This window comes from Myotis lucifugus, unplaced genomic scaffold (assembly GCF_000147115.1).
Source record: "Myotis lucifugus unplaced genomic scaffold, Myoluc2.0 scaffold_954, whole genome shotgun sequence".
Lineage (NCBI taxonomy): Eukaryota > Metazoa > Chordata > Mammalia > Chiroptera > Vespertilionidae > Myotis > Myotis lucifugus.
The window spans coordinates 627-8,984 of record NW_005872002.1 but is presented as its reverse complement, the minus strand read 5'-3'; the positions used below and the strand labels follow the sequence as shown (position 1 = coordinate 8,984).

The 8,358-nt window shown below is 55.9% G+C and overlaps 2 pseudogenes; both read right to left on the bottom strand.

Moving 5' to 3' along the window:
* Positions 1–1,143: 1,143 nt before the first annotated feature.
* Positions 1,144–2,685, bottom strand: LOC102440980 (annotated as a pseudogene).
* A 2,237-nt stretch (positions 2,686–4,922) lies between these two features.
* Positions 4,923–6,465, bottom strand: LOC102440674 (annotated as a pseudogene).
* Positions 6,466–8,358: the final 1,893 nt, after the last annotated feature.

Sequence of the window (8,358 nt, the reverse complement as noted above, 5' to 3'; positions counted from 1 at the left end):
AGAAGCTGGGCAGGTGGTAGTGGCTCATAGGCTCCTCTGAGTTGCAGGGGGGCGAGCAGAAAAGCCCAGGAGGATGGGGGAAGCCTCTCTTTCTTTCAAAAGGAAGTGTTCTGGGTGGGGATGCAGAGCTCTCAGTCTCCAAAAGCCAGTCTGTCTCTATCTAAGAGCTGGGGTCTGGCTCGCTCTCCCTGGAAAAGCCTGGATCTCTCTCCCTTGAAAAGCCGGGGCCTCGCTCGCTCTCGCTCGAAAAGCTGGGGTCTTGCTTTCCCTCGAAAAGCCGGGGGCTCGCTCACTCTCCCTCGTAAAGGTGGGATCTTGCTTTCCCTCGAAAAGCCGGGGGGCTCACTCACTCTCCCTATAAAAGCTGGGGTCTTGCTTTCCCTCGAAATGTGGGGGGCTCACTCACTCTCCCTCAAAAAGCTGGGGTCTTGCCACAGTAAATCTCCTAGACGTGGGTCACGCATTAGAAATCTTGATAACGGAACTTGATCTCCCTTGTGTGTGGGGGGCGGGGGGGAGAGTGTGCGTGTGCGTGTCTGTGTGTACATCCGCAGTCAGGCACCGACACTTCTTGATTTGAATGGTCCGTCGGCATCCATGAGTACCCTTCAGCCCCTGTCTCCTCACAGACAGCACCCCCAGCTTGTCCTTCCCCCCTGGGGTCCAGCCAAACTGGGGAAGTCCAGTCACCTGGCTCTGCCTTCCCCAGAGGAGGCTGCAGGAGAGGGGCTTGCATTGGCACTTCTCGACCAGCAGAGGGCCCCGACCCCAGTCAACCCAATCTCTGTAATCCACAGCCAAAGAAGATGTTGGAGCTGGGCCATCTAGTCAACCGCCCCGCCCGTACCCGCCCTTCCCTCTCTGGATGGATGGTCAAGCCCCTGCCCAGAGACCAAGTCCGGGCCAGGCCATCTTGGCTTGCCAAAACATCAGCGTATTGAAAGGCTGGAACAACGTGTTTTCTAAGGAGTTTTTGTTTCTTTGTTTGTTTGTTTTTTTGGAGGGTTTTTGGTTTTTTGTGTGTGTTTTTTGTTTTATTTTTTGTGTGTGTTTTTGTTTGTTTGTTTTTGGTCAGATGTCACTTTAATTGGCTATAAATATAAAACCTGTCTTTGGAGACTATGAGGAGCCACATTTGGAAGAGAAGAGAAAGCAGAGGCACCCCACTGAGGGCCCAGGGGAAACAACAGGCCGAGCAGGTCAGCGATGGCTGAAGAATCCTTGAGGATGGTTATATTTAAACAGCTTCATCCTGCTGGGACCCCTGAAAAGCCACAGACACATCTTCTCCTGGGGAAACTTCTTGGGCCCCTCCATGCTGTCATCGTGGATCTCGGTCTCCAGGTAGACGTCCAGTAGCACGCACAGGTGCTGTAGCTGGTTGGTCAAGAGCTGATAGCCGGGCCGGGGCCCATACAGCTCCTTGTGGCACACGTTGACCTCGCTCTCCATGGCCCAAATAATTGTCATCATTGCTGTTGGTTTTCTCCACTTTCCAGTTCAGACAGAGCTGGAAAATGGGTGGGATGGAGGAGTCGCCGGGGTTCAGCACCACAGTTGCCTGGAGTTTGGCTGTGCCCCATTCCACGAGTGCCACGTAGTAGAGATTGGTGTGCGCAGCCAGTCCTGCCTCCACAATGTCTTTGGTGAAATGCAGCTCCACGTAATCCTCATGGGCAATCGTCACCCACTTCACCAGGCGAGAGACAACCGTTGCAGGGAAGAGGTAGTGGCAATCGCTAGTAACTGGTCCAATGCCGTATTCCAGGGACGCGAACTGTTTGTGGAGGGCCAGGCGGAACTGTACTCTGGTCTTTAGCAGTTTCATGGTGGTCAAAGAGGACATAGAGGGGAGGCGGCAGGTGTCTGGCCATCTCCTATTGTTTGTGAGCCTGGTGGAAAGGCATGGACAGGTACTCTTGCACCGGGAGGGCAGCCTGCATGATGCTGTTCAGGCAAGGTTGGAGGCTGCGCAGGTATTCCTTCTTCACTTCAATCTCCTGAAGGATCTTCTCCTTGTTGGAGAGGGACTCTCGGTACTTCTCCGCCAACCGTTTCCGCTGCTCCAGCTCCCAATGCAGACGTGCAAGGGTTTGCTGGTGAGGGTCTCCCATGGTGACCTCAGCCTTGCTGATATCTGGAGGAGCCTCGCGATAAAACTCCTCTACACTGACCAGATCAATTTCTTCATGCTTTGACTTGAACTCCGGACATTCAGTGATCTCCTTCTGCAGGTGCATCACCTCATGCAAAAGGTTCTGGAGCTGCAGGTGAGACGCGTCTACTTTCTGCTTGGCCTCATGGGTCTGATCTCGTCCTTTCTTCAACCTGATGTGGGCTAATCGGTTAAGCTTCTTTAGAGTCATGAAATGTACACAGCTCTGGATCCTGCGCACTTCGATCTCAACGGCCGCATCCTTGCCTCCCCTGCTCTTCAGGTCCTGGATCTCGGCCATGAGTCGCTGCAACTCCTGGCACGTGTACGTGTACAGCTCATAGTCTCCTCCAGGGTCCCGCAGGTCCACCTCAGCCTCCTCACTGTAGTATTTGCCTTCCTGCTCAGGGTCAGAACGCTTCCGCTTCCGCTTCCCTTCTGCTGGAGCCTCCTCACTTGGAATCACTTTGCGCTTCTGCCCCTGGCTGGACTCTGATGACATGGTTGTTTGGGGAGGTCAGGAAGAAACAGTAGAGGCCTCAGGGGTGGCCGGGTCCGCGACCCGACCTGACCCAACCCGACCCGACCCGACCCGACCGGACCCGACACGGGAAGGCCCCCTCGGCGAAGGCAATGCAGGTGTAACGGAGCGGGTCCTGGGGGTGGGTGGAGGAGGGGGTGCAGTTGAGGATCAAGCGTCTCTCTCTCTCTCTCTCTCTCTCTCTCTCTCTCTCTCTCTCTCTCTCTCTCTCTCTGGTTCCTGTTAGAAACGGCCTACTGCTCCCAGGAGCATCTGACGTCCCTCGTTGACCACCTGTGAACCACGAACTTCCTTGCTTCACAAGGGACTCTGTCTCAGAGCTTTAGGCTGCGGCCGGCAGGGCGCACTGCAGCCCGCGCACCATCCAGAAGAGGAAGGAAGAACCACCTATATCTTTTTGAAAAAAGTCTCTCTCTCCCCTCCCACCCTGGTGATGGCTGTCTTGCCAACAAAGTCCTGGGCTGCAGTGAGGGAGACTTATATACACCGAGGCGGGAGGTCTGAGCCAATCAGAAGACACGCTAGAGCCGCTCGCCCATTCCTGCGGTGTGATTGGTGGATTCCTGGTGGACGAGCCCTCCGTGGTTCCGCCCCCGCCTGCCAGCCCCAAACAGTCTTGACCCCGCGCTGCAAGGAGCAAAACCGCTCCCCAAGTCGCTCTCCTTCCCTCTCTCCCATCCGGGGGTGCGGGGGAGGGGTCGGGGCGGCGCCGGGGCGGGGGGGCGGCGAGGACTTGGCGGCCGGGGGCCCCGGTCCGGACACCCAGGGGACCGGCGGCTGCGGGCAGTGACGACTCTGGAGGCCAGCCAGGCCCTTCCGGTGGATCGCCACACCTGCCGCGGGCATTGCGGCCGCCCTCGGGAGGCCCGGCCGGCGGCCAGTCGCGCCCCTGGTTGCGGCTGTGGTTCCCCCCCTCGCCGCTACTGGCCGCGCGCGCCGGCCACCCCCCGCCGGGCGCGCGCTTCTGCCCCGCGCCTGGCCCGCAGGCTCCTAGCAGCCGACTTAGAACTGGTGCGGGCCAGGGGAATCCGACTGTTTAATTAAAACAAAGCATCACCAAGGCCCGCGGCGGGTGTGGACGCGACGTGATTTCTGCCCAGTGCTCTGCGTGTCAAAGTGAAGAACTTCAATGAAGCGCGGGGAAACGGCGGGAGTAACTAGGACTCTCTTCAGGGAGCCAAATGCCTTGTCATCTAATTAGTGAGGCGCATGAATGGAGGCATGAGATTCCCACTGTCCCTACCTACTATCCAGCGAAACCACAGCCCAGGGAACGGGCTTGGCGGAATCAGCGGGGAAAGAAGACCCTGTGGAGCTTGACTCTAGTCTGGCAGGTGAAGAGACATGAGAGGTGCAGAATAAGTGGGAGGCCCCCGGCGCCCCTTCCCTGAGTCCCCGCGAGGGGGCGGGGAGGGGGGCCCGCCCGCCGGCCTTGAGGGCCGCCAGTGAAATACCACTGCTCTGGTCGTCTTTTTCACTGACCCCCTGAGGCGTACGGGGGCGGGAGGGGGTGAGCCCCGAGGGGCTCTCGCTTCTGGCGCCAAGGGCGGGCGCTGGCCAGGAGCGACCCGCTCCGCTCCGGGGACAGTGCCAGGTTGGGAGCTTGACTGGGGCGGTACACCTGTCAAAATGCGGACAGAATACTTTTTATTTTACTTTATTTTTATTTTATTTCTTTCTTCATTCTTTATTTGAGTGGGTTGACCGGGAGTGGGGGCGGGGCCAAAGAGCAAATAAATGTTGACAGAATACATTTTTTCATGTACAGCCCGCATACAATGGTACATTCTTATCATGAATCCACATTTACAATTTACAATTTATTTATTTACTTACTTACTTACTTACTTATTTATTTATTTGTGTTTTTTCTTAATTTGTGTTTCTTTCTTTATTTTATTATGGGTCAAGTGCCCAAGGGGGCCCGCAGGGCTCTGTCTCCACGCCTTGCCGGGTGGCATCGCTGTTTTCTGGGTTAAAGAGGGGACAATACATATTTAGACGGGCTCCGTTGGACTCAGGCCAAGCCACAAGGAAAAAAGCCACAGGAAATCTCCTAGACGTGGGTCACTCATTAGAAATCTTGATAGCGGAACTTGGTCTCGTGTGTGTGTGTGTGTGTGTGTGTGTGTGTGTGTTTGTCAGGTGTCACTTTAATTGGCTAGAAATATAAAACCTGTCTTTGGAGACTATGAGGAGCCACATTTGGACGAGAAAAGAAAGCAGAGGCACCGCACTGAGGGCCCAGGGGAAACAACAGGCCGAGCAGGTCAGCGATGGCTGAAGAATCCTTGAGGATGGTTATATTTAAACAGCTTCATCCTGCTGGGACCCCTGAAAAGCCACAGACACATCTTCTCCTGGGGAAACCCCTTGGGCCCCTCCATGCTGTCATCGTGGATCTCGGTCTCCAGGTAGACGTCCAGTAGCACGCACAGGTGCTGTAGCTGGTTGGTCAAGAGCTGATAGCCGGGCCGGGGCCCACACAGCTCCTTGTGGCACACGTTGACCTCGCTCTCCATGGCCCAAATAGTTGTCATCATTGCTGTTGGTTTTCTCCACTTTCCAGTTCAGACAGAGCTGGAAAATGGGTGGGATGGAGGAGTCGCCAGGGTTCAGCACCACAGCTGCCTGGAGTTTGGCTGTGCCCCATTCCATGAGTGCCACGTAGTAGAGATTGGTGTGCGCAGCCAGTCCTGCCTCCACAATGTCTTTGGTGAAATGCAGCTCCACGTAATCCTCATGGGCAATCATCATCCACTTCACCAGGCGAGAGACAAACTTTGCAGGGAAGAGGTAGTGGCAATCGCTAGTAACTGGTCCAATGCCGTATTCCAGGGACGCGAACTGTTTGTGGAGGGCCAGGCGGAACTGTACTCTGGTCTTTAGCAGTTTCATGGTGGTCAAAGAGGACATAGAGGGGAGGCGGCAGGTGTCTGGCCGTCTCCTATTGTTTGTGAGCCTGGTGGAAAGGCATGGACAGGTACTCTTGCACCGGGAGGGCAGCCTGCATGATGCTGTTCAGGCAAGGTTGGAGGCTGCGCAGGTATTCCTTCTTCACTTCAATCTCCTGAAGGATCTTCTCCTTGTTGGAGAGGGACTCTCGGTACTTCTCCGCCAACCGTTTCCGCTGCTCCAGCTCCCAATGCAGACGTGCAAGGGTTTGCTGGTGAGGGTCTCCCATGGTGACCTCAGCCTTGCTGATATCTGGAGGAGCCTCGCGATAAAACTCCTCTACACTGACCAGATCAATTTCCTCATGCTTTGACTTGAACTCCGGACCTTCAGTGATCTCCTTCTGCAGGTGCATCACCTCATGCAAAAGGTTCTGGAGCTGCAGGTGAGACGCATCTACTTTCTGCTTGGCCTCATGGGTCTGATCTCGTCCTTTCTTCAACCTGATGTGGGCTAATCGGTTAAGCTTCTTTAGAGTCATGAAATGTACACAGCTCTGGATCCTGCGCACTTCAATCTCAACGGCCGCATCCTTGCCTCCCCTGCTCTTCAGGTCCTGGATCTCGGCCATGAGTCGCTGCAACTCCTGGCACGTGTACGTGTACAGCCCATAGTCTCTTCCAGGGTCCCGCAGGTCCACCTCAGCCTCCTCACTGTAGTATTTGCCTTCCTGCTCAGGGTCAGAACGCTTCCGCTTCCGCTTCCCTTCTGCTGGAGCCTCATCACTTGGAATCACTTTGCGCTTCTGCCCCTGGCTGGACTCTGATGACATGGTTGTTTGGTGAGGTCAGGAAGAAACAGTAGAGACCTCAGGGGTGGCCGCAGCCGCGACCCGATCCGGGAGGGCCCCCTCGGCGAAGGCGATGCAGGTGTAAGGGAGCGGGTCCTGGGGGTGGGTGGAAGGCGGGGGGGGGGGGTGCTGTTGAGGATCAAGCGACACTCTCTTTCCGGTTCCTGTTAGAAACGGCCTACCGCTCCCAGGAGCATCTGTTGTCCCTCGTTGACCACCTGAGAACCACGACGTTCCTTGCTTCAGGAAGGGACTCTATCTTAGAGCTTCATGCGGCGGCCGGCCGGGGCCACTGCAGCCCGCGCACCATCCAGAAGAGGAAGGAAGAACCACCTATATCTTTTTGAAAAAGGTCTCTCTCTCGCCTCCCACTGTGGAGTTGGCTGTCTTGCCAACAAAGCCCTGGGCTCCAGTGAGGGAGACTTGCTGGAGTCCAACCCCAGCAGGTCCAGGGGTCCCCAAAGGTGTGGACGGAGTCGGCGAAGAAGGAATGACACGAAGACAGCCTTCAGTTGATCAGCAGCCTAGTCAGGACCTATAGCCAGGATCTCCAGCCAAAGTTCTGGTCGGAGTTCTGGTTAGGAACTGATGAGGATCTGATGAGGATCTGATGTTTATTGTCTCGTATTTATACCAGCCGATTTTAATCCTGTCAATTTCTATTACAAAGGTTAGGGCGTTTCTTATCTCCATTCCAGGGAGTAAAGATTATGTAGTTTAACTACCCGCCTGGCACTTAATTAAGGGGTTGTATCCCCTCCCTAACCTCAGGGGAAAATCCCCACCTGGGGAAACAACCTTTCTCAGAGAGGTGACCTTGGTTAAAACACATGGCACTAAGGAGAGCAAACATATTAAGAACAATATGCTATATATGCCAGGTCCCTTGAAACATATGCTGTGCAGATGTTTCTTTCCTGCAGCGACTGTGTCAAGCAGGAAGGATGGACAGTCTTCCGGCAGAGACTTATATACACTGAGGCCGGAGGTCTGAGCCAATCAGAAGACACGCTAGAGCCCTTCCCCATTCCTGCAGTGTGGTTGGTGGATTCTCGGTGGAAGAGCCAGTCCAGTGGCTCCGCCCCCGCCTGCCAGCCCCAGACAATCTTCACCCTGAGCTGCAAGGAGCAAAACCGCTCCCCAAGTCGCTCTCCTTCCCTCTCTCCCATCCGGGGGTGCGGGGGAGGGGTCGGGGCGGTGCTGGGGCTGGGCGGGAAGGACTTGGCGGCCTGGGGCCCCGGGTCCGGACACGGGGGAGCTGGTGGTGGCGGGGACTGTGGTGAAGACTCTGGAGGCCAGCCAGGCCCTTCCGGTGGATCCCCCCAGCTGCTGTGAGCGCTGCGGCCGCCCTGGGGAGCCCGGCGAAAGGCCTGTCCCTCCCCCGGTTGCGGCGTGATTCACCACCTCTCTGCTCCAGGTCACGGGTGCAGGTCATCCCTGCAGGCCCGCGGTTCCGCACCGGGCCTTGCCTAGGCCTGCGCCTAGCAGCCCACTTAAAACTGGTGCGGACCAGAGGAATCCGACTGTTTAATTAAAACAAAGCATCGCGAAGGCCTGCGGCGGGTGTGGACACGAAGTGATTTCTGCCCAGTGCTCTGCATGTCAAAGTGAAGAAATTCAATGAAGCGCGGGGAAACGGCGGGAGTGACTATGACTCTCTCTCTCTTTTTTTTTTTTTCGCTAAAAGTATTACAAAGGGTATTACATAAGTGTCCTTTTTTCCCCCCCACCCTTGACAAGCCCCTGCCCTCCCTTACCCCCCAGTGTCTTATGTCCATTAGTTATGGTTATATAGATGCATACAAGTCCTTCGGTTGATCTCTTACTCCCCTCCCTCCTGTCCCCCAACCCTCCCTGGCCTTCCCACTGCAGTCCGACAATCGGTTTGAGGCAGCTCTGCCACTGTATTTATTATTG